Genomic DNA, 26,836 nt, shown 5'->3' on the forward strand with positions numbered 1-26,836 from the left:
AACTCGACTGCCTTATATACCCAACGTCAAGCGGCAAGCCAAGTCTCCAAGCTCTCAAGCTCCTAGCAGCGATGAATCACCATTCCTACAAAATTGTACCAAAGAGACAAATGAAACAACTATATCTAGATTTATGCATGTCCTCTTTGCTTCTATATCAAAGAAGATAAGACAATAGGAAGCTTTGATGTTACTCATCTCGTAGTTGCTGTCATGGGTCTGAAGCTTCGGGTGGGGGCTCTGGGGCACGACGCCATCGCAAGCCTCTTGAGAAGTTCATGTGTGTTACTTTCTTGAGGAGCAGCTCTCATCACAAGTGATTGTATATTTTCACATGCCTTGGAACATTCCACACTAGCAAGCACCATCAGCATGATAGCACATGTTAGACCTCTATTTTATAAGTAAAGTTTCACATGTAGCAATTTTTTGCATCAAAATCTTGAGAGAATTGCATTATTAGGAGTGTGATTATAGATCACTTGTGAGATAACGTATTAAGCACTCGAGAGATGGAGATCCAGAAAAATGATCTAGACCAAGTTGTTCCATTCGTTAGTGATACACAATTTCGCATTAGTGCTAAGAAGAGTTTTACCATCCAATCGAACATCTTTGTTGCACAATTTAAAAAAAGATAATTTCACATTATCTTCATCTCGATTCAATGCTACTTAGAATTCAAATAAGTTTTGAGGCAGACAACAATTTTTGTTGGTCTAAATGCCAATTTTTTTATCTAACACCATGAAGCTCGAAAGATGAGAGCCATCCAACACATTTCTAAACTTAATTAGCAAGACTACTTGTTGGAAAGAGATGCCAAAACAAGCACCCAAAACACATGTGCCCACCATGCCAATCAGAAGTGGACGACTATAAGTTATTGCCTAGAATCAGTGAATGTATATCTTTTGCATGTAACAAGAACAATACCTACTATTCTTCATCCATTATAGCCTCCGGAGCGACATAGAGACCAAAATATCTTGTGTATTTGCAATCACTTTTGTCAATAGGGGGTCTATCGTGGTTTTGTCACGTCAGATGCCCTAGTGAAAGGACTTAGGTGTGAGGCCATCGCTATGGTGATTAGCTTGTTGGGATTGAGCGGGACGAGAGACACGAGTTTACCCAAGTTCGGTCCCTCATGGCGGAGGTAAAAACCTACTCCTGCTCTTGTTGCTTATTGCTTGAGTATTGATTACAAGGGAGTGGATTCGCTTGACCTAGATATCGATTGATTGTAACCTACCTCTATTATGCCGGGGACTCGCCTTTATGTACAAGTCGAGGCTGCCGACTTATAAGAGTCCGGGTCGGGTTACGACCCATGACCGAGTAATACTCTAAATCACCTTTCCTTATAAGACAAGTCATCATGTCGGGGCTTACGCCTTTGGGCCGTCTTCTGGACTCAGGTTTTAAGCTGGCCCATCTTGTGACTCTCCCTTCTGGACTTATGTCTTGATCGTCTTGGGCCCGTCCGAATCCTGGCTTGTGAGTCGCTAGCGGCCTAACTCGGACCTTTCAGGGCAGGTTATATTGCGGGGTTATATCCCCAACAACAGGCCCCAAATTGATTTGAACTTGTTCATGACAATCTTCAATCCATCCGTCAGGCGAGTCTTCTCTTTATCCTTTTTTAATCTTAGTCTTAAAAAGTCTTTATAGCCCTCCATGAGAAAAGATGATGTCACTTCCATGATTTTGGGAAAACCCTCATGACGTCATAATGAATCTTTGTATAAATCCATCATTCTGAGAATCAAGGCGTCCCCTTGTTGTAAAATTTACTGCGCCTCCTCAATCTTCGAACCGACCATTCACTGTTCCCTTTTTTCATTATAAATAGGCACGGGGTCCTTCTTTTTACATTTTACCTAGTCTCCTCCACTTCTTCTTCTTCCTCGTGAGACCCTTCGCAACCAGAGCCGTGCTGTGCCATCGACCTGCGCCAACCATCTCGTCCGAGTCCACCATGCCACCCCACCTTCATTGGAACTAAGAGGAGCTCCGCCGATTCTCACTACCACTTCCAGGTATCCCTTTTCTTCCTCTTTAGATCAACATTAGATTAATCGAGTTCATGGTGTTTGTCGGTGTTCATCCCTTTCTTAGTTCATCATAGCCTGAGTAGAAAACTTGTTTTTGATCTGAAAAATGACATGGTAATACTGCGGTTATAGATTTGACATCCATCTTGCATCTTGAACAAACTGTATTCTTCCTTGAATCCATTGTTAGTCCATCAGCACCACTGTCACCAATGTTTAGGTTTAGCAATTATTTTTCTTTTTTGAACTACTCATAGATCCATAAATATAACAGTTCGATATTGAAACTTGTTTGCTCCATACTTAGTAGAATTTAGCAATCATGAACCATAGATGACCATCCGTTACATCTTGGGCGGCTTACCAATATATACATAACCCACCAGGGTTCTAGAGACTACCTCTTTTACATAACTTACCTTTGATAGGGCGACTTATCTTTGTACTGCTTTACTCATATGATAGTGATGGTAAGTCATTACTTCCTTTAAGTAACCCATGATATGTCTCCAACGTATCTATAATTTTTGATTGTTCCATGATGTTATATTATCATTCTTGGATGTTTTGCAATCATTTATAGCAACTTTATATCATTTTTTTGGACTAACCTATTGACATAGTGCCTAGTGCCAGTTGCTATTTTTGCTTGTTTTTTACTAAATAATATCAGTACCAAACGGAGTCCCAACGTAGCGAAATGTTTTGGAGTGTTTTTTGTACTAGAAGACACAAGATGGGCCAAAGAATTACCAGAGAGGGGGCCCGAGGTGAGTACAAGACACCTGGGCGCGCCCAGTGGGTTGTGCCCACCTCAGTGACCTCCCGCACCACCTCTTCGCCCTGTAAATACCCCAATATTTTAGAAACCCTAGGGAAGTCGACGAAAAACATTTCCAGCCGCCGGAAGTTCCAGAACCACGAGATCCAATCTAGACGCCATTACAGAGGGGTTCATCATCCTCATTGGTGCCTCTCTGATGATGCGTGAGTAGCTCATCATAGACCTATAGGTTCGTAGGCAGTAGCTAGATGGTTTCCTCTCTCCCTTTTTATTCTCAATACAATGGTATCTTGAGATCTATTTGATGTAACTCTTTTTGCGGTGTGTTTGTTGGGATCTGATAAACTTTGAGTTTATGATCAGATCTATATCCATGAAAGTTATTTGAGTTCTTTGATCTCTTTTATGCATGATTACTTATAGCCTTGTATTTCTTCTTCGAATCTTTGGTTTAGTTAGGCCAACTAGATCATTTTTTCTTGCCATGGGAAGAGGTGCTTTGTGATGGGTTCGATCGTGCGGTGTTCTTTCCCAGTGACAGAAGTGAAGGGAATATGCCCTAGAGGCAATAATAAAGTTGTTATTTTATATTTCCTTATATAACGATAAAAGTTTATTGTTGGGGAATGTTGCAGAAAAACAAAATTCTACGGTTTCACCAAGATCAATCTATGATTTCATCTAGCAACGAGAGAGATGAGTGCATCTACATACCCTTGTAGATCGAGCGGAAGCGTTCAAGAGAACGGGGTTGAGGGAGTCGTACTCGTCTTGATCCAAATCACCGGAGATCCTAGCGCCGAACGGACAGCACCTCTGCGTTCAACACACGTATTGTTGGGAAGACGTCTCCTCCTTCTTGATCCAGCAAGGGGGGGGGGAGAGGTTGATGAAGATCCAGCAGCACGACGGCGTGGTGGTGGATGCAGCAGTGATCTCAGGGCTTCGCCAAGCTTCTGCGAGAGGGAGAGGTGTAGCAAGGGGAGAGGGAGGCGCTAAGAGCATGGGTGCGGCTGCCCTCCCGCCCCCTCTTTATATAGGGCCCCTAGGGGGGCCGCCGTCCCTAGGAGATGCAATCTCCTAGGGGGGGCGGCGGCCAAGGGGGTGGCTTGCCCCCCAAGGCAAGTGGAGGTGCCACCCACCCCTAGGGTGTCCAACCCTAGGCGCAGGGGGGCCCAAGGGGGGGCGCACCAGCCCACCAGGGGCTGGTTCCCCTCCCACTTCAGCCCATGGGGCCCTCCGGGATAGGTGGCCCCACCCGGTGGACCCCCGGGACCCTTCCGGTGGCCCCGGTACAATACCGGTGACCCCCGAAACTTTCCCGATGGCCGAAACCTGACTTCCTATATATAATTCTTTACCTCCGGACCATTCCGGAACTCCTCGTGATGTTCGGGATCTCATCCGGGACTCCGAACAACTTTTGGTTTACTGCATACTCATATCTCTACAACCCTAGCGTCACCGAACCTTAAGTGTGTAGACACTACGGGTTCGGGAGACATGCAGACATGACCGAGACGCCTCTCCGGTCAATAACCAACAGCGGGATCTGGATACCCATGTTGGCTCCCACATGCTCCTCGATGATCTCGTCGGATGAACCACGATGTCGAGGATTTAAGCAACCTCGTATACAATTCCCTTTGTCAATCGGTACGTTACTTGCCCGGGACTCGATCGTTGGTATCCCAATACCTCGTTTAATCTCGTTACCGGCAAGTCACTTTACTCGTACCGTAATGCATGATCCCGTGACCAGACACTTGGTCACATTGAGCTCATTATGATGATGCATTACCGAGTGGGCCCAGAGATACCTCTCCGTCATACGGAGTGACAAATCCCAGTCTCGATTCGTGCCAACCCAACAGACACTTTCGGAGATACCCGTAGTGCACCTTTATAGTCACCCAGTTATGTTGTGACGTTTGGCACACCCAAAGCACTCCTACGGTATCCGGGAGTTGCACAATCTCATGGTCTAAGGAAATTATACTTGACATTTGGAAAAGCTCTAGCTAAACGAATTTCACGATCTTTGAGCTATGCTTAGGATTGGGTCTTGTCCATCACATCATTCTCCTAATGATGTGATCCCGTTATCAATGACATCAAATGTCCATAGTCAGGAAACCATGACTATCTGTTGATCAACGAGCTAGTCAACTAGAGGCTCACTAGGGACATGTTGTGGTCTATGTATTCACGCGTGTATTACGATTTCCTGATAATACAATTATAGCATGAATAACAGACAATTATCATGAACAAAGAAATATAATAACAGACTATTATCATGAACAAATATGCCCTAGAGGCAATAATAAAATGGTAATTATTATATTTCTTTGTTCATGATAATTGTCTATTATTCATGCTATAATTGTATTATCCGGAAATCGTAATACACGTGTGAATACATAAACCACAACATGTCCCTAGTGAGCCTCTAGTTGACTAGCTCGTTGATCAACAGATAGTCATGGTTTCCTGACTATGGACATTTGATGTCATTGATAATGGGATCACATCATTAGGAGAATGATGTGATGGACAAGATCCAATCCTAAGCATAGCTCAAAGATCGTGTAATTCGTTTAGCTAGAGCTTTTCCAAATGTCAAGTATCATTTCCTTAGACCATGAGATTATGCAACTCCCGGATACCGTAGGAGTGCTTTGGGTGTGCCAAATGTCACAACGTAACTAGGTGACTATAAAGGTGCACTACGGGTATCTCCGAAAGTGTCTGTTGGGTTGGCACGAATCGAGACTGGGATTGGTCACTCCGTATGACGGAGAGGTATCTCTGGGCCCACTCGGTAATGCATCATCATAATGAGCTCAATGTGACCAAGTGTCTGGTCACGGGATCATGCATTACGGTAAGAGTAAAGTGACTTGCCGGTAACGAGATTAAACGAGGTATTGGGATACCGATGATCGAGTCTCGGGCAAGTAACGTACCGATTGACAAAGGGAATTGTATACGGGGTTGCTTAAATCCTCGACATCGTGGTTCATCCGATGAGATCATCGAGGAGCATGTGGGAGCCAACATGGGTATCCAGATCCCGCGGTTGGTTATTGACTGGAGAGGCGTCTCGGTCATGTCTGCATGTCTTCCGAACCCGTAGTGTCTACACACTTAAGGTTCAGTGACGCTAGGGTTGTAGAGATATGAGTATGCAGTAAACCAAAAGTTGTTCGGAGTCCCGGATGAGATCCCGGAGATCACGAGGAGTTCCGGAATGGTCCGGAGGTAAAGAATTATATATAGGAAGTCAGGTTTCGGCCATCGAGAAAGTTTTGGGGGTCACCGGTATTGTACCGGGGCCACCGGAAGGGTCCCGGGGGTCCACCGGGTGGGGCCACCTATCCCGGAGGGCCCCATGGGCTGAAGTGGGAGGGGAACCAGCCCCTGGTGGGCTGGTGCGCCCCCCCTTGGGCCCCCCTACGCCTAGGGTTGGACACCCTAGGGGTGGGGGGCACCTCCACTTGCCTTGGGGGGCAAGCCACCCCCTTGGCCGCCACCCCCCCTAGGAGATTGCATCTCCTAGGGCCGGCGGCCCCTCTAGGGGCCCTATATAAAGAGGGGGGGCGGGAGGGCAGCCACACCCATGCTCTTGGCGCCTCCCTCTCCCTTTGCTACACCTCTCCCTCTCGCAGAAGCTTGGCGAAGCCCTAAGATCACTGCTGCATCCACCACCACGCCGTCGTGCTGCTGGATCTTCATCAACCTCTCCTGCCCCCTTGCTGGATCAAGAAGGAGGAGACGTCTTCCCAACCGTACGTGTGTTGAACGCAGAGGTGCCGTCCATTCAGCGCTAGGATCTCCGGTGATTTGGATCAAGACGAGTACGACTCCCTCAACCCCGTTCTCTTGAATGCTTCCGCTCGATCTACAAGGGTATGTAGATGCACTCATCTCTCTCGTTGCTAGATGAACTCATAGATTGAACTTGGTGAAACCGTAGAATTTTGTTTTTCTGCAACGTTCCCCAACAGTGGCATCATGAGCTAGGTCTATGAGTAGTTCTCTTTGCACGAGTAGAACACAAATCTGTTGTGGGCGTAGATGTTGTCAACTTTCTTGCCACTACTAGTCTTATTTTGCTTCAGCGGTATTGTGGGATGAAGCGGCCCGGACCAACCTTACACGTACGCTTACATGAGACAGGTTCCACCGACTGACATGCACTAGTTGCATAAGGTGGCTAGCGGGTGTCTATCTCTCCCACTTTAGTTGGAGCAGATTCGATGAAAAGGGTCCTTATGAAGGGTAAATAGAAGTTGACAAATCACGTTGTGGCTTTTACGTAGGTAAGAAAACGTTCTTGCTAGAACCCTATTGCAGCCACGTAAAACATGCAACAACAATTAGAGGACGTCTAACTTGTTTTTGCAGCATATGATTTGTGATGTGATATGGCCAAAAGTTGTGATGAATGATGAATGATATATTGTGATGTATGAGATCATGTTCTTGTAATAGGAATCACGACTTGCATGTCGATGAGTATGACAACCGGCAGGAGCCATAGGAGTTGTCTTAATTATTGTATGACCTGCGTGTCAATAATTTAACGCCATGTAATTACTTTACTTTATTGCTAAAACGTTAGCCATAGTAGTAGAAGTAATAGTTGGCGAGCAACTTCATGGAGACACGATGATGGAGATCATGGTGTCATGCCGGTGACGAAGATGATCATGGAGCCCCGAAGATGGAGATCAAAGGAGCCATATGATATTGGCCATATCATGTCACTCTTTAATTGCATGTGATGTTTATTATGTTTATGCATCTTGTTTACTTAGAATGACGGTAGTAAATAAGATGATCCCTCGTAATAATTTCAAGAAAGTGTTCCCCCTAACTATGCACCGTTGCGAAAGTTCGTCATTTCGAAGCACCACGTGATGATCGGGTGTGATAGATTCTAACGTTCACATACAACGGGTGTAAGACAGATTTACACATGCAAAACACTTAGGTTAACTTGACGAGCCTAGCATGTACAAACATGGCCTCGGAATACAAGAGACCGAAAGGTCAAACATGAGTCGTATGGAAGATACGATCAACATGGATATGTTCACTGATGATGACTAGTCCGTCTCACGTGATGATCAGACACGGCCTAGTCGATTCGGATCATGTATCACTTAGATGACTAGAGGGATGTCTAATCTGAGTGGGAGTTCATTAAATAATTTGATTAGATGAACTTAATTATCATGAACTTAGTCTAAAAACCTTTGCAAATATGTCTTGTAGATCAAATGGCCAACGCTCATGTCTACCTCAACTTCAACGCGTTCCTAGAGAAAACCAAGCTGAAAGATGATGGCAGCAATTATACGGACTGGGTCCGGAACCTGAGGATCATCCTCATAGCTACAAAGAAAGATTATGTCTTAGAATCACCGCTTGGTGAAGCTCCCATCCCAGAGAACGAAGACGTCATGAACGCTTGGCAGTCTCGTGCTGATGATTACTCCCTCGTTCAGTGCGGCATGCTTTACAGCTTAGAACCGGGGCTCCAAAAGTGTTTTGAGCAACACGAAGCATATGAGATGTTCGAAGAGCTAAAAATGGTTTTCCAAGCTCATGCCCGGGTCGAGAGATATGAAGTCTCCGACAAGTTCTTCAGCTGTAAGATGGAGGAAAATAGTTCTGTCAGTGAGCACATACTCAAAATGTCTGGGTTGCACAACCGCTTGACTCAGCTGGGAGTTAATCTCCTGGATGACGTGGTTATTGACAGAATCCATCAGTTGCTTCCACCGAGCTACAAGAGCTTTGTGATGAACTTCAATATGCAGGGGATGGAAAAAACCATTCCTGAAGTATATTCAATGCTGAAATCAGCAGAGGTAGAGATCAAAAAGGAACATCAAGTGTTGATGGTGAATAAAACCACTAAGTTCAAGAAAGGAAAGGGTAAGAAGAACTTCAAGAAGGACGGCAAGGAAGTTGCCGCGCCCGGTAAGCCAGCTGCCGGGAAGAAGTCAAAGAATGGACCCAAGCCTGAGACTGAGTGCTTTTATTCCAAAGGGAAGGGTCACTGGAAGCGAAACTGCCCCAAATACTTAGCGGACAAGAAGGCCGGCAACACTAAAGGTATATATGATATACATGTAATTGATGTGTACCTTACCAGTGCTCGTAGTAGCTCCTGGGTATTTCATACCGGTGCCGTTGCTCATATTTGTAACTCAAAGCAGGAGCTGCGGAATAAGCGGATATTGGCGAAGGACAAGGTGATGATGCGTGTCGGGAATGGTTCCAGAGTCGATGTGATCGCCGTCGGCATGCTACCTCTACATTTACCTACGGGATTAGTTTTCAACCTCAATAATTGTTATTTAGTGCCATCTTTGAGCATGAACATTGTATCTGGATCTCGTTTAATACGAGATGGCTACTCATTTAAATCCGAGAATAATGGTTGTTCTATTTATATGAGAGATATGTTTTATGGTCATGCCCCGATGGTCAATGGTTTATTCTTAATGAATCTCGAACGTGATGTTACACACATTCATAGCGTGAATACCAAAAGATATAAAGTTGATAACGATAGTCCCACATACTTGTGGCACTGCCGCCTTGGTCACATTGGTGTCAAGCGCATGAAGAAGCTCCATGCTGATGGACTTTTAGAGTCTCTCGATTATGAATCATTTGACACATGTGAACCATGCCTTATGGGCAAAATACCAAGACTCCGTTCTCCAGAACAATGGAGCGAGCAACCAACTTATTGGAAATCATACATACTGATGTGTGCGGTCCAATGAGCGTTGAGGCTCGTGGAGGATATCGTTATGTTCTCACTCTCACTGATGACTTAAGTAGATATGGGTATGTCTACTTGATGAAACACAAGTCTGAGACCTTTGAAAAGTTCAAGGAATTTCAGAATGAGGTAGAGAATCAACGTGACCGAAAAATAAAGTTCTTACATTCAGATCGTGGAGGAGAATATTTAAGTCACGAATTTGGTATGCACTTAAGGAAATGTGGAATCGTTTCACAACTCACGCCTCCTGGAACACCTCAGCGTAACTGTGTGTCCGAACGTCGTAATTGCACTTTATTGGATATGGTGTGATCTATGATGTCTCTTACCGATTTACCGCTATCTTTTTGGGGATACGCTCTAGAGACAGTTACATTCACTTTAAATAGGGCACCATCTAAATCCGTTGAGACGACACCATATGAATTATGGTTTGGGAAGAAACCTAAGTTGTCGTTTCTAAAAGTTTGGGGATGCGATGCTTATGTCAAGAAACTTCAACCTGATAAGCTCGAACCCAAGTCGGAAAAATGCGTCTTCATAGGATACCCTAAGGAAACCATTGGGTATACCTTCTACCTTAGATCCGAAGGCAAGATCTTTGTTGCCAAGAACGGGTGCTTTCTGGAGAAAGAGTTTCTATCGAGAGAAGTAAGTGGGAGGAAAGTGGAACTTGATGAAGTACTACCTCTTGAACCAGTAAGTAGCGCAGCTCAGGAAGATGTTCCTGTGGTGCCTACACCGACTGGAGAGGAAATTAATGATGATGATCAAGGTACTTCGGATCAAGTTGCTACTGAACTTCGTAGGTCCACACGGAAACGTTTCACACCAGAGTGGTATGGCAACCCTGTCCTGGAAATCATGTTGTTAGACAACGGTGAACCTTCGAACTATGAAGAAGTGATGGCGGGCCCAGATTCCAACAAATGGCTTGAAGCCATGCAATGCGAGATAGAATCCATGTATGAAAACAAAGTATGGACTTTGATAGACTTGCCCGATAATCGGCGAGCGATAGAAAACAAATGGATCTTTAAGAAGAAGATGGATGCGGATGGTAATGTTACCATCTATAAAGCTCGACTTGTCGCTAAGGGTTATCGGCAAGTTCAAGGGGTTGACTACGATGAGACTTTCTCTCCCATAGCGAAGCTGAAGTCCATCTGAATCATGTTAGCAATTGTCGCATACTATGATTATGAGATATGGCAGATGGACGTCAAAACGGCATTCCTTAACGGTTATCTTAAGGAAGAACTGTATATGATGCAGCCGGAAGGTTTTGTCGATCCTAAGAATGCTAACAAGGTATGCAAGCTCCAGCGATCCACTTATGGGCTGGTGCAAGCATCTCGGAGTTGGAACATTCGCTTTGATGAGATGATCAAAGCGTTTGGGTTTATGCAGACTTATGGAGAAGCCTGCGTTTACAAGAAAGTGAGTGGGAGCTCTGTAGCATTTCTCATATTATATGTAGATGACATGCTTTTGATGGGAAATGATATAGAACTTTTGGACAGCATTAAGGCCTACTTGAATAAGTGTTTTTCAATGAAGGACCTTGGAGAATCTGCTTACATACTAGGCATCAAGATCTATAGGGATAGATCAAGACGCCTCATAGGTCTTTCACAAAGCACATACCTTGACAAGATATTGAAGAAGTTCAATATGGATCAGTCCAAGAAAGGGTTCTTGCCTGGATTGCAAGGTGTGAAATTGAGCTCGGCTCAATGCCCGACCACGGCAGAAGATATAGAAGAGATGAGTGTCATCCCCTATGCCTCAGCCATAGGGTCTATTATGTATGCCATGTTGTGTACCAGACCTCATGTAAGCGTTGACGTAAGTTTGGTGGGAAAGTACCAAAGTAATCCCGGCAAGGGACACTGGACAGCGGTCAAGAATATCCTTAAGTACCTGAAGAGGACTAAGGATATGTTTCTCGTTTTTGGAGGTGACGAAGAGCTCGTCGTAAAGGGTTACGTCGATGCTAGCTTCGACAGAGATCTGGATGACTCGAAGTCACAAACTGGATACGTATATATTTTGAATGGTGGGGCAGTAAGCTGGTGCAGTTGCAAGCAAAGCATCGTGGTGGGATCTACATGTGAAGCGGAGTACATGGTAGCCTCGGAGGCAGCACATGAAGCAATCTGGGTGAAGGAGTTCATCGCTGACCTAGGAGTCATACCCAATGTGTTGGGGCCGATCAAACTCCTCTGTGACAACACTGGAGCTATTGCACTTGCCAAGGAGCCCAGGTTTCACAAGAAGACCAGGCACATCAAGCGTCACTTCAACTCCATTCGGGAAAATGTTCAAGATGGAGACATAGATATTTGTAAATTACATACGGACCTGAATGTGGCAGATCTGTTGACTAAACCTCTCCCTAGGGCAAACCATGATCAACACCAGAATTCCATGGGTGTTCGATTCAGCACAATGTAACTAGATTATTGAACTCTAATGCAAGTGGGAGACTGTTGGAAATATGCCCTAGAGGCAATACTAAAATGGTTATTATTATATTTCTTTGTTCATGATAATTGTCTGTTATTCATGCTATAATTGTATTATCCAGAAATCGTAATACACGTGTGAATACACAGACCACAACATGTCCCTAGTGAGCCTCTAGTTGACTAGCTCGTTGATCAACAGATAGTCATGGTTTCCTAACTATGGACATTGGATGTCATTGATAACGAGATCACATCATTAAAAGAATGATGTGATGGACAAGATCCAATCCTAAGCATAGCTCAAAGATCGTGTAGTTCAATTAGCTAGAGCTTTTCCAAATGTCAAGTATCATTTCCTTAGACCATGAGATTGTGCAACTCCCGGATACCGTAGGAGTGCTTTGGGTGTGCCAAACATCACAACGTAACTGGGTGACTATAAAGGTGCACTACGAGTATCTCCGAAAGTGTCTGTTGGCTTGGCACGAATCGAGACTGGGATTTGTCACTCCGTATGACGGAGAGGTATCTCTGGGCCCACTCGGTAATGCATCATCATAATGAGCTCAATGCGACCAAGTGTCTGGTCACGGGATCATGCATTACGGTACGAGTAAAGTGACTTGCCGGTAACGAGATTAAACGAGGTATTGGGATACCGATGATCGAGTCTCGGGCAAGTAACGTACCGATTGACAAAGGGAATTGTATACAGGGTTGCTTAAATCATCAACATCGTGGTTCATCCAATGAGATCATCGAGGAGAATGTGGGAGCCAACATGGGTATCCAGATCCCGCTGTTGGTTATTGACCGGAGAGGCGTCTCGGTCATGTCTGCATGTCTCCCGAACCCGTAGGGTCTACACACTTGACGCTAGGGTTATATAGATTTGAGTATGCAGTAAACCGAAAGTTTTTTGAAGTCCCGGATGAGATCCAGGACGTCACGAGGAGTTCCGGAATGGTCCGAAGGTAAATAATTATATATAGGAAGTCAGGTTTCGGCCATCGGGAAAGTTTCGGGGGTCACCGGTATTGTACCAGGACCACCGGAAGGGTCCCGGGGGTCCATCGGGTGGGGCCACCTATTCCGGAGGGCCCCATGGGCTGAAGTGGGAGGGGAACCAGCCCCTGGTGGGCTGGTGCCCCCCCCTTGGCCCCCCTGCACCTAGGGTTGGAAACCCTAGGGGTGGGGGGGCGCCTCCACTTGCCTTGGGGGGGCAAGCCACCCCCTTGGCCGCCGCCCCCTAGGAGATTGCATCTCCTAGGGCCGGCTCCCCCCTAGGGGCCCTATATAAATAGGGGGGAGGGAGGGCAGCCGCACCCATGCTCTTGGCGCCTCCCTCTCCCCTTGCTACACCTCTCCCTCTCGCAGAAGCTTGGCAAAGCCCTGCCGAGATCACTGCTCCATCCACCACCACGCCGTTGTGCTGCTGGATCTTCATCAACCTCTCCTCCCCCCTTGCCGGATCGAGAAGGAGGAGACGTCTTCCCAACCGTACGTGTGTTGAACGCGGAGGTGTCGTCCGTTCGGCGCTAGGATCTCCGGTGATTTGGAACACGACGAGTATGACTCCCTCAACCCCGTTCTCTTGAACGCTTTCGCTCTCGATCTACAAGGGTATGTAGATGCACTCCTGTCTCTCGTTGCTATATGAACTCATGGATTGATCTTGGTGAAACCGTAGGAAAATTTTTATTTTCTGCAATGTTCCCCAACAGATTTGTATTATGAGTTATGTGTTTTGGTGACCGAAGTTTGTTCGGAGTCCCAGATGAGATCACGGACATGACGAGGAGTCTCTAAATGGTCGAGAGGTAAGGATTCAGATATTGGAAGGTAGTATTCGGACATCGGAATGGTTTCGAGTGGTTCAGGTATTTTACCAGAGTACCGAGGGGTTACCGGAACCCCGCGGGGAAGTATTGGGCCTACATGGCCCTTAGTGGAGAGAGAGGAGGGCCACCCCCCCATGGCAGTCCGAATTGGACTAGGGGAGGAGGCGGAGCCCCCCTTTCCCTCTCCCTCTCCCTCTCCTTCCTTTTCCCTCTGGTGGAAGAAAGGAAAGGGGGGGGGGGCGAATCCTACTAGGAGTGGAGTCCTGGTAGGACTCCCCCCATGGTGCGCCCCTCCTGGCCGCCGGCCTCCTCCTCCCCTCCTTTATATATGGGGGTGGGGGGGCACCCCAAAGGAACATCAATTTGTTCAGCCATGTGCGGTGCCCCCCTCCAGCGTTTACTCCTCCGGTCATATTGTCGTAGTGCTTAGGCGAAGCCCTGCACGGATCACTTCACCAACACCGTCATCACACCATCATGCTAACGGAACTCATCGATTCCATCGACAGTCTGCTGGATCAAGAGTTTGAGGGACGTTATCGAGCTAAACGTGTGCAGAACTCAAAGGTTACGTACGTTCGGTACTTGATCGGTTGATTCGAGAAGACGTTTGACTACATCAACCGAGATAAGTTAACGTTTCCGCTTTTGGTCTATGAGGGTACGTGGACACACTCTCCCCCTCTCGTTTCTATGCATCTCCTAGATAAATCTTGCGTGATCGTAGGAATTTTTTGAAATTGCATGCTACGTTTCCCAACGAGAAGGGGAAGCAAGACACGCATGTATTTGTTGCTATTAAGGATAACAAGATGGGGGCTATTCCTACATGAATAAATCTCGTCTACATCGTGTCATCATTCTTGTTGCATTACTCTGTTTCTCCATGAACTTAATACACTAGATGCATGCTGGATAGCGGTCGATGTGTGGATTAATAGTAGTAGATGCAGGCAGGAGTCGGTTTACTAGTCTTGGACGTGATGCCTATATAATAATCATTGCCTGTATATCGTCATAATTATTCGATGTTCTATCAATTGCCCAACAATAATTTGTTTACCCACCATGTGCTATTTTCTTGAGAGAAGCCACTAGTGAAATCTACGCCGCCCGGGGGTCTACTCTCTATCATATTTGCTTTGAGATATATTTTTATTCGCTTTTATTTTCATATCTATTATTCCAAAAACCCAAAAATACCTTGTTGCACTTTTTTATTACTTATTTTATTTTATGTTTTATTGAGATCTACTTATCCAATCTATCGTAATTTTTATCCCGTCAACTTGACAATTTCTGGCACCGTTACCCGAAGAGGGATTGACAACCCCTCCTAAGCCTCGGGTTGCAAGTATTCGTTCTTTCTGTGCAGGTACCATTTACATATTGTTGCTTGGTTCCCCTACTGGATTGATACCTTGGTTTCTTAACTGAGAGAAATACCTACCGTAGCTGTGCTACATCATCCCTTCCAATTTGGGGAAATACTGACGTAGTTCAAGTGACATCAACCCACCATACTCTGATTCTGTAATTTGCGTCATCCTTAAGCAACTCAATATGACGAAAACCACTCTCTCAAACAATGGTGATTCCCTAGTTACTGAAGAAATCCTTAAAGATTATGTGGGCCAAGTTCTCTTGGCGACTCGCGAAGAGATTGGCTAGCGAGTTAGTACAGGAGAAAATGTCCCCAATCCTGGTGAAGGAGAAGTGATAGTTTCTACTGATCATATGCTCAGAGGCTTTACACCGTCCGGGTCGAAGTTTTTTCGGGACGTCTTGCACTATTTCAATCTTCATCCTCAAGACATAGGCCAAACTCGGTGTCAAACATTTGCCACTTTCAAATCTTCTATGTAGTTTATTTGCAAGTGGATCCCACTGTTGCTCTCTTCAAAGAATTCTTCTACATAAACCACTACGCTAAATGTACAAATGGTCTGAGTCAAGAATTGGGCGGAGTCTCAATCCAAAGACGGAGATATGGCGGCTTTCCTGCAGCCACCTTATCAAGCCACCCCAAAGGATGGACAAAAACTTGATTTTATTATAAGAACACTGCCCCACCTAATGAGAACCCTCAGCCGGGTTAAAGGGCTACCCGCCTTCCTATCAATTTTGACCCGCCAAGCAAGCTTTTGCCAGATGAACATACTGAAGCACTCCAATACTATCCAAAAGTAAAAGCTTTATCAGCCAATGTCTTAAGTGGAGTTGACTTAGCCCGTTGTTGGATCTCGTGGAGAATTCTTCCCTCAAGTTGTCGGTCCCGGCTTAATGTGTGAATATTCAGGCGAGTCAGATGACCCTCGGTGGTATATCTTAGATAACTTTAATGCTGAGGAGATCTTTCAAATTGTGAGCTCTTTGCTTGGGGAGTCTCAAGAAAACTGCAATAAGATAGGACTGTTACCGTTCTTCAAACTCAACCCGGTCCCAGCTGTAAGTACTAGTTTATGTCCAGCCTAAATATCCTTTATTTATTTTGTGTCTCATTTGTTAACCCCTCTTCATTACACTATCCGACTCTGCTTTCTGGAAAATAAAGATAAAGACTGCTGCTACCTCTTGAGCTTGCGTTGGTTTTTCCCTTGAAGAGGAAAGGGTGATGCAGCAATGTAGCGTAAGTATTTCCCTCAGTTTTGAGAACCAAGGTATCAATCCAGTAGGAGACGACACACAAGTCACCTAGTACCTGCACAAACAATCAAGAACCTTGCAACCAACGCGATAAAGGGGTTGTCAATCCCTTAAGGTCACTCACAAAAGTGAGATCTAATAAAGATAGTAAAGTAAATATTTTTGGTATTTTTGTTGTATAAATCGGAAAGTAAAGATTGCAAAATAGTAAACGAGATGCGATGTAAATAAAAGAGATGTAATATAATAAGAAAGAGACCCGGGGGCCATATGTTTCACTAGTGGCTTCTCTCAAGATAGCATGTATTACGGTGGGTGAACAAATTACTGCCGAGCAATTGATAGAAAAGCGCATAATTATGAAGACATTTAAGGCAATGATCATGAATATAGGCATCACGTCCGTGTCAAGTAGACCGAAACGATTCTGCATCTACTACTATTACTCCACACATCGACCGCTATCCAACATGCATCTAGAGTATTAAGTTCATAAGAACGGAGTAACGCATTAAGCATGATGACATGATGTAGAGGGATAAACTCAAGCAATATGATATAAACCCCATCTTTTTATCCTCGATGGCAACAATACAATATGTGCCTTGCTGCCCTACTGCCACTGGGAAAAGACACCGCAAGATTGAACCCAAAGCTAAGCACTTCTCCCATTGCAAGAAATATCAATCTAGTAGGCCAAACTAAACCGATAATTCGAAGAGACTGGCGAAGATATCAAATCATGCATATAAGATTTCAGAGAAGAACCAAATAATATTCATAGATAATCTTGTTCAAATCCATAATTCATCGGATCTCGGCAAACACACCGCAAAAGAATATTACATTGAATGGATCTCCAAGAACATTGAGGAGAACTTTGTATTGAGAATCAAAGAGAGAGAAGAAGCCATCTAGCTAATATCTATGGACCCGAAGGTCTGTGGTAAACTAGTCACGCTTCATCAGAGAGGCAATGGTGTTGATGTAGAAGCCCTCCGTGATTGATTCCCCCTCCGGCAGATCGCCGGAAAAGGCCCCAAGATGGGATCTCACGGGTACAGAAGGTTGCGGCGGTCGAAAAGTGGTTTCATGGCTCCCCCTGATGTTTCTAGGGTATAAGAGTATATATAGGCAAAATAAGTATGTGGGTGGAGCTATGAGGGGCCCACGAGGGTGGGGGCGCGCCTACCCCCCTGGGCACACCCTCCTGCCTCGTGGACTCCTCGTGGAGTCCCAGACTTCAACTCCAAGTCTTCTGGATTGCTTTTGGTCCAAGAAATATCCTCGCGAAGGTTTCATTCCGTTTGGTATTCCTTTTCTGCAAAACTCTAAAATAGGCAAAAAAACAGAAACTGGCACTCGGCCTCTGGTTAATAGGTTAGTCCCAATAATAATATAAAAGAGCATATTAAAGCCCATTAAACATCCAAAACAGATAATATAATAGCATGGAACAATCAAAAATTATAAATACGTTGGAGACGTATCAACTACTGTGGCCAAAGCCAAGACTGGCCCGAAATCAAAGAAGAACAAGCCAGCTGTTGTAGTTGAAATAGCTGCTGTAGGCGAGTCAGCTGATGTCGATGATCATTCAAAGGTAGAACTCAATTCTCTTGGTCGACTCTTTTTTTAAATAGTTGACACCTCTTGTTCTTAGGATGAGGCTATCACATGTCGAGCTGACGACATTGAGGTAATCCCTATCTCTTCCGGCTCAGACTCCGCACCTCTAGAGAGAATACGATAGGTCGTCCGGAAAGTAAAGTTTTCTCATCCAGATGCTCACTTAGATCCACACTTTATTTTGAAGAAAACTCAGCATGAGCTAAGATGCCAGACTCGAAGTGGTGGCTCAGGAGATTAATGGCCGGGTTAACTCATGAACCTTCTACTCATAAGCGGCCTGTTGAGGTGCCACACAGTCCGACTCTTTCTTTCACCAAGGCTGGTCTTATGAGACATCCTCTTAACCCTTCATACTCCAATTACCAGGAGTCACCACCGTATTCAGGCGGTTCATCTCAAACCCAGCTGCATGTCTTCATTGTAAACTGAGGGTGACTACTTGCATTTATTCATAACTTAAAACTTATTGCCATATACATCTTAATACTTCGATGTGGTCATAGGGTCAAAGCCAAGGATAAGAAAAGAAAAGTTGGCAACTCTTCCAAGCCCTCCAAAGCCCCTGAGTTGGAGGAACAGGTGCTGGTCACCCCTGAGGCTAACACCAAAAATCCCGAAGAGCATCACAACAAGCAAGATGACCCGCCTCCACAGACTAACGCAACGGCCTCTGAAGCCATGGTTCTTGAAGCTAACTTGGCTGATAATCCTGACCTGCCAAGTGCAATTCCTTCTTCAACTCCTGTCAAGTCAACTGAAGAAGCCCCTCGTAAAGAGAATACCGATGATATTGATATTATTGGGGCGAGTCAGAAAACACCCAAGACCTCCACCGTGCTAGCTAAGCACTCAGCCAAAGAAGAGTCGCCCTTGCTGGAAAAGGGAAAAACAAAACTTGAACTGCCGAACTATGAGGCACTTAGCGTAGAAGAGGTGTATGCAGGCTGTTTGAGCCACTTAACTACAAGCCGGGGCATGGAGGCCAGCTTGGTGCGTATAATGAAGAAAAAGTATGGTATGCAATTTTTTTCTCCTATAATGTCCCTATATGTAGCCCCCAAGTCTTGATCATAGGAAAATCTTTGAATATGGTAAAGACTTGAAGAATGATCTGTAGATTCCAAATTGTAGCCCCCAAGGGTCGGGTTATCATGGAAATGATAAGCTGGTTCTTTCAAGGATAACTACTTTGAAGAATCAAATGTAGCCCCCAAGGGCCGGGTTATCATGCCAATGATAAGCCAGTTCTTTCAAGGATAATTACTTTGAAGAATCACTTGTAGCCCCCAAGGGCCAGGTTATCATGTCAATGATAAGCCGGTTCTTTAAACTTGTTATAAAGGATAACATCATGTAGCCCCCAAGGTCTGGCTTATCATCCTAAGATGAACCGGGTCTTCTTCAGTATAAATGTAAAATAGCGACATACATTGGACCCAAACTGCCAAGGATATTGCTTGCAATGTGCTTGGGACTTAAATAGTCTTGCCCTAACATATGTATCAAAAGCCGACTTAACCAAGCCAACAAAATCACACTGCTATTTTTGGATGATAACCCTCTGTTTAATTTTTGCAAGAAGCATTAAGTCTGGGCGAGTCAGATTTGGACGGCTTAAAAAAGAACTTAGAGTCTGAATAAGAGGAATGCGCCAAAGCTGAATCAAGCTTGAAGTCTTCTTTGGAGGACTCAGAAAAAAGTGAAGGCCAATTTTGACGCTGAAATATCTACTTTGGAAACTTAAAATGCCTCCTTGCTGAAGCGCACAGAAGATGCTGAGAACCAACTTAAGCCGGTGGCTGCAGAGTTGGCTGGCTTAAAACATCATGTCTCTCTAGTGACTACCACCATCTTTGATAAGTAAGATTTGTAATTAATTGAAATAACTCGCCCAATGACTTAAGAAATATGATACTAACCCGCCTGGCGACTCTTTTTCTGAACGCATAATAGGTGCCAGCAGTGCCAGCCTCAGGCAAAGTGTCGTGACAAAGCTGAAAGTTATCTACTCTTTAACAGAGAAGTTATACACTGGCAGCCTTCGGGCGCTTATAGCTGTATCCAATGTCAAGAATCCGCCACCACTCATAAAAGATGTGATGGATCAATTGTCCACAATGTCAAAGAAAGTTGAAGAACTGAAGCTGTCAGCCGCCCGTGCAGGGGCAATCACCGCACTAAGCCGGGAGAAAGCTTATCAATTAGAGCTGGACCCAACAGAGATGGCTGGCGGGTGTCCCGAATATAATGATGATGGGTCTACCTTGAGTGAAGCAGACTTCGCCAAATGTGTCAAGGAAATGCGGCCTTTGGCGTGTCAACTTGCATGAGAGCTGGATCTGAAGAAGTACCAGTCGGCTTATGACAGCAGCAACACTCGAATCAAGGCGCCTTCTTTTGACGTTGTTGATTTGACTCCTCAAAGGCGTAAGCATATCGTTGCCCCTGATATTGACCCTTCTCCTATCATGAGTGATGAAGCAATCTTCGAAGCCTTAACTGGTATCAACTAGACGTTGGACAATCTTCAGATTGCAAGCGAAGAAGAGCCAGCACAGGATAACCTGGAAGCTTCCACTGCAAGACGCCAGGATAATGTTAACTCGGCAGGGCATAACCCGGATGGCACAGAGGCTGGGTCAAAGGAGTGATATAACTCCTAAAAAACTAGTTTGAATCACTTTTGGGCTCAACTTTAGCCTTGTAATAGCCTTAGCTTTCCTTGCCATGCCTTCGTGCATGTTATTGAACTGATAATCCAACAGTTGTATGATCATGCTTCCTTGCATGGCTGATCAAATCATCACTACCTGGGAAAATCTTATACACAGAACTTCAGCAGTAGCGTGGGTCAAAAACGCACACTGGTGCTAAGTAGTAGTAGTGCGCTTGTGTAAATGGCGCTACAGATAAAGTAATAGCAGTAGGGTGCCTGATGCTAAAAGCGCTACTACTAAAATTCCCACGGCTTAGCTGACAGGCTACACATAGTAGTAGCGATCTACATCGAACCGCGCTATCGCTGCCTGCTTTGTAGCAGCGCGTTTATGCTGAAAGGCGCTACTGCTAAAGGATATAAAATTAAATGGAAAGCAAATAGAAAAGTAAATGAAAATGAAAGAAATAGAAGAAGGTGAAAGAAAAAATGAAAAAGGGAAAAAAAAAGAGGGAAAGGAGTAGTAGTAGCGTGTATAGCGGAATGCGTTGTAGCTAAATTAGCAGTAGCGCGCTTCCGGTAACGCGCTACTGCTACTTCTGACTTAACCACGGGGTTCGTTCTTCCCACGGCCACTTCCCCCAAATCCAACTCCTCCGTTGTCGCCGCCGCCGTCGCCCGTCAGCCACCGCACGCTCTCCGCACACCCTCGACGCTGCCCCGACCCCGGATTCGACGCCACCCCCTCCTCCGACCTCGACGCCGCCCCCCGACGCTGCCCCCGACCCCGACGCCGCCCTCCGCCGCTCGCCCGAGCCCCGACCCGACCTCGACGTCGCATGTCCCTCCCTCGCCGCAGGCACCCGAGGTGAGCACGCCTACTCCTCCCCCTCCCCTACCTCTGCCTAGGGTTCTTCAAATTTTAGTTGCATCAAATTAGTTAGGGTTCATGTAAGGGTGGAAACGAATCGGATGTGGATGTTATCGGATACGGATGCAGCTCGGATGTTTTCTTAGATGATGTTTTCTTAGATGATGAATAAACACTATTCTAATGCATAATAATTTCAAAGATTAATCATAAAACGAGAAAAATTTGACCACTTATTTCACTTTTAAGTTGGATAATTGGAATATCCGCTACCACTTTCCACCCCTAGGTAATTAGATGGTAATTAGGGCAGTAGTTCCTAGGTACTAATTAGTTAGTAAGAACTAGGTACTAATTAGGTACTAATTAGGTACTAGTTTATTTTTATTTATAGTAAATTTATTTTTAGTAAGAACTAGTTGAATTAATAGAACTAGTTGAAGATGTCACATTTGTTGTTATTTTTTTAGTTAAAGCATTTTTTCCCGCATCGACATCGACGATGCCTATCCCGCATCCTCGTCGTCGACTCGGTGGAGGACACCTGCTTGACCAGATGGGCTGTGTCCGGGACTGGGCTCCACCGGGCTGGTACTGGGAGGCGCTACCTACCGGGGGCGCAGCTTGGTGAGGAGTTAGCTCGTCGTTGACCCGAACGTTCTTTGGTGGCGGTTGCGTGGGCCAGTGACGGTCGAGAGGCTTGAGGACCCCGCAGAGGTGGTACGTCACCGTGTCAGCGAGGAGGACGCGCACGTCGGTCGCTACTTGTTTGCGCTGGAGCACAGGTACTCCATGACCTGGCAGGTTCTCCAGGGATCTCACTGGAGCTATGATCCTGTGATGGTTCCTTCTTTTTGGGTGTCCACCGCCCGCGCCGATACCCATCGTTCGCTAGGGTTTTAGTTGTATTAGTGATGTTATATGTATGATACTATTCAGGATGTATTAGTGATAATATTCGACGATGTACGGACGCAAGAGATGATTTACTTTTGCTTATTGGATGCATGCTAATTTGAATACTTATTTATTTTACGATTTGGTTTTGCTTATTGAATGCTCATGTCAATATGAGTCCTATAAGATATTTTCAAATATATACCTTGTGTTGCTCAAATAGGATATGTGCTTGCCCAAGTGGCCGGTCATGTTTGCAAGTTATACCTCCGAGTGGCCTATGTTTTGCCGGATTCATTTTCGTTTCGGCAAATTTCAAGCGCTCGATATGTCCTATTTTAGCAAAGCTCATGCCGGATTTTTCCGTGAATTTTGGCATGACTTGTGCCAGAATATGTAGGAAATACCGAGTGCCCTGGATTTGTGTGTTGAGTATCCTGGTAGTTATCTGCGATCGATTTTCAATTAATGTTTCAATTATGAACATAGGAAATGTCTGATGACGAAAAGGATTTCGGTATTTGCAAATAGTTCGAAGACGAGCGCGACCTGTGCGAAAGAATCTTCCTAGATGATGATAGGTGCTTAAACATCAAGCTAGATGAGAACTTCCAAGTGGATACAATAAGTCACAACGACAAGTCTTTTTTCATAATTAAGCATGACATCTACTTCATTTGCTTCAACTTATAATTTAATTTTTTTACTATTCTACTAGCATATCCCCTGCCATGCAAGAGTTTTTGTCTTGGATAAGATAGGTTTCAGTCCTATGAAAACTACTATGGTGGTAAAGAGAGTTTACTTGAAGACCGAGCATGGTTGTATTTTCCACGCAAATTATACAACGCAGACACCTACACCTATTTTGGATGCAAAACTTGGCAAGCACTATGCAATACTTATGCATTTGAGCCTGATATGGTTATCACCTTTGATATTCGTCCAGAAGAGGATATTGAAGGTAACATCGACATCTGGGTCGATGTGCAGACGCCTCCAGTTATATCATTATGTGAGTTTCTCAACCATATTTATGTCTTTGATATTGTTTATTCAAAAATAGTTGACAACTAATTTCTATTGACAACTTATTTCCATTCAAGCAAACATGTCGAGCGCTTGGAAGACAAGACGTACTACTGTCCCGGGGCTGAACTAAACTGCGAGGAGATAAGTCATTATGTTTCATGGCTTGAGGATCTTCATACTGTTAAGACAAATTATTTTTCTGGACTTGAAAATCTTAGTACTCAAAACATGCGGCCAATAGTGTTCGTACTTAACTATGGTCACATCTATTTAGGAAAGATGGTAAGATTTTTACTATTTTTCCTCAGTGCATCTTTTGCATACATTATCTTTTAAGCTAAACTTCATTGATAAGTATGTTACTATACGATTTTCTTCAATAGGGACTCTCGATGAATGTTGTGCCTCATTGGATCGAGACTAAAGGTTGCATGAGAATTATTAGCTTACGGCCAAGATATCCTGCAATGCACTTTAGTGCATACAGGATTTCTAATAGAGTGGAATGCTTAATAGTGAAAGACTGGAGCAAAATTGTGAACGATCATAGAGAAGTACTAGGGGGCAGCAATCAGAAGCACAATCCACGATTAGGAGACAGATTCATCTGCATGCTCCAACTTGATGAAGCAGGAGTGCCACACATGTTTTATATTATTTTACCTCAGAGAGAGCAGCAGGAGTGATTAATTAGCTAGCTAGAAATGAGTTTGAAGATGATGATGTGCTACACTATGACTATGATGATTACATAGCTAGTGTTGGTGGTAATGACTATGATGATTATTATTAGCTAGTGTTGGTGGTGATTAGATAGCTACCGCAGCTAGTGTTGGTGGTGATTATCTAGCTAGAATGAGTTTGAAGATGATGATGTGCTACACTATGACTATGATGATTAAATAACTACTGTTGGTGGTAATGACTATGATGATGATTAAATAGCTTGTGCTGGCGGATTAGTTTCAAGTGGAGGCAACATGTGGTGCACATCGAAAGTACTACTAGTCCAGACTAGATCAAGTTTGGATTAGTAGTATACTTTTGACATGCACCACATATTGCCTCCACTTGAACCTAATCCTCATTTATTTGACATACTGTTATGGACATAATCATATAAACCTCATAATTGGTATTGTACCAAATTTTGTATAACGGCGTATAGATACACTCAAAATAAAAAAAATGAAAAAAGAATACTAGTAGCAATGGATAGAAAACACGCTGCTGCTAGCTAGATTAGTAGCAGCGTGAGAAAGAACACACGCTGTGGCTATGTGTATTAGCAGTAGCGCACGTCGCATGCGCTACTGCTAAGTAATAGTTGTAGTGCCTTATTAGTAGCGCGGTCACCCGCGCTACTAGTGGGCACTAAACCCGTGCTACTGCTAGGGTTTTCCCTAGTAGTGCATATATGCATCTGTTCTATGCGCCATCTTTGAATTCGGGCGCAAACTTGATATTTTTATATATAAACTATAAGGGGTCCATCAATTCAAGTACTGGCGACTTACAATTCAAAAGCCAGGGCGGGTTAATAACCCAATGACCCCTGGTCATGAAAAAGCTGGAGTGGATCACCTTGCGGATCATGGCCATAATAAGCTCAATTGTGAGCAATGCTAACCCGGACCCTCTTTGATCCAGGGACTTGTAGTCTGCATATACATATGAGAAAACATAAAAAAATATTTGTGAAGAAGGAAACGCAGAATATAAACATGTATATCTCAATATTGATAAGTCGGCTTTTAAGACACGACCAAAAAAGATTTGCCTTTTAAGGCTCAAATCTTGCTTTCATGAAGCATGTCTTAATAGCCTTTCTTCCCGTGAGCGGCTCTCGCGTGACATAATCCGTTGTTTTAACCTTAACTAGTTCAGGGTCATAGAGATTGCCTATTAAGAGTACGGCGGGTCACATATTGCGGTAGCAACAAGCAGAGACGTGAGTTTATCCTTTCTTTCTATAAGCCGGCTCTCTCATGACATAAGCCGCCGTTTTAACCTTGACTAGTTCAGGGTCATAAAAGATTGGTTGTCAAGTACGACGGCTCATCTGTTGGAGTATCATCAGGCATACAGGCCGGTTTAACCCATAATATGGAGTTTATTTGCCGGTCAAGAGGGTAAGAAATCTAAAATCAATGAGTTGGAAGCCCCCAAGTGACTTTATGATCAATTAATAAAGGCTCATGCACAAAAAATATGAGGTGAAACGACAGAGGCCCCGAATTTTGGGGATGTCGGCTTTACTATGTTGATCATAAAAAGATATATACATTGACAAATTTATGTATAATGACGAGAGCCAGTGGTTCAAGTGTAGTAAGGCGGAAGATGAGCAATGTTCCAAGGCCTATTAGTCTCCTCCTCAGAAGTACGTGATTTATTGTGTTCACGTACGTTAATGAGATAATATGACCCATTGTTGAGGTTTTTGCTGACCACAGAAGGTCCTTCCCAAGGCGGTGATAACATATGCATGCCTGTCTGATCTTGAATCAAACGGAGCACTAAGTCGCCCTCTTGGAACGTCCGGCTTTGAATTCTGCGTCTATGATAGAAACAGGTCTTGTTGGTAAATAGCCGATCGGGCTGCTATGATATCACGTTCTTCATCCAAGGCATCGAGGGAATTCTGACGGGCCGTCTCATTATCCGCTTCAACGTAAGCCGCCACCCTGGGCGAGTGATGACGAATATCACTCGGGAGAACTGCCTCAGCACCATAAACCATTAAGAAGGGCGTGTAGCCTGTTGAGCTATTAGGGGTGGTCCTGATACTCCAAAGTAAGGAACGAAGCTCTTCAACCAAACAACCCGGCGTGCGTTCCAAAGGGACCAAAAGTCGGGGTTTGATCCCTCGTAGTATCTCTTGGTTAGCATGTTCTGCCTGACCATTGTACTATGGATGAACCACCGAAGACACATCAAGACGGATATGCTCTCTTTGACAGAATTCCTTCATAGCATCTTTGGACAAATTTGTCCCATTATCAGTGATGATACTATGACGATAACCAAACCGGAAGATCAGCTTTTTGATATACAGAACTGCAGCCGCTGCTTCACAATTAATTGCTAATTGGCTCTGCTTCACAGTTTATTTTTTGACATGATTCGATCATGAAA

Source organism: Triticum dicoccoides, chromosome 5B, assembly GCF_002162155.2.
Source record: "Triticum dicoccoides isolate Atlit2015 ecotype Zavitan chromosome 5B, WEW_v2.0, whole genome shotgun sequence".
NCBI classification, from domain to species: Eukaryota; Viridiplantae; Streptophyta; class Magnoliopsida; order Poales; family Poaceae; genus Triticum; species Triticum dicoccoides.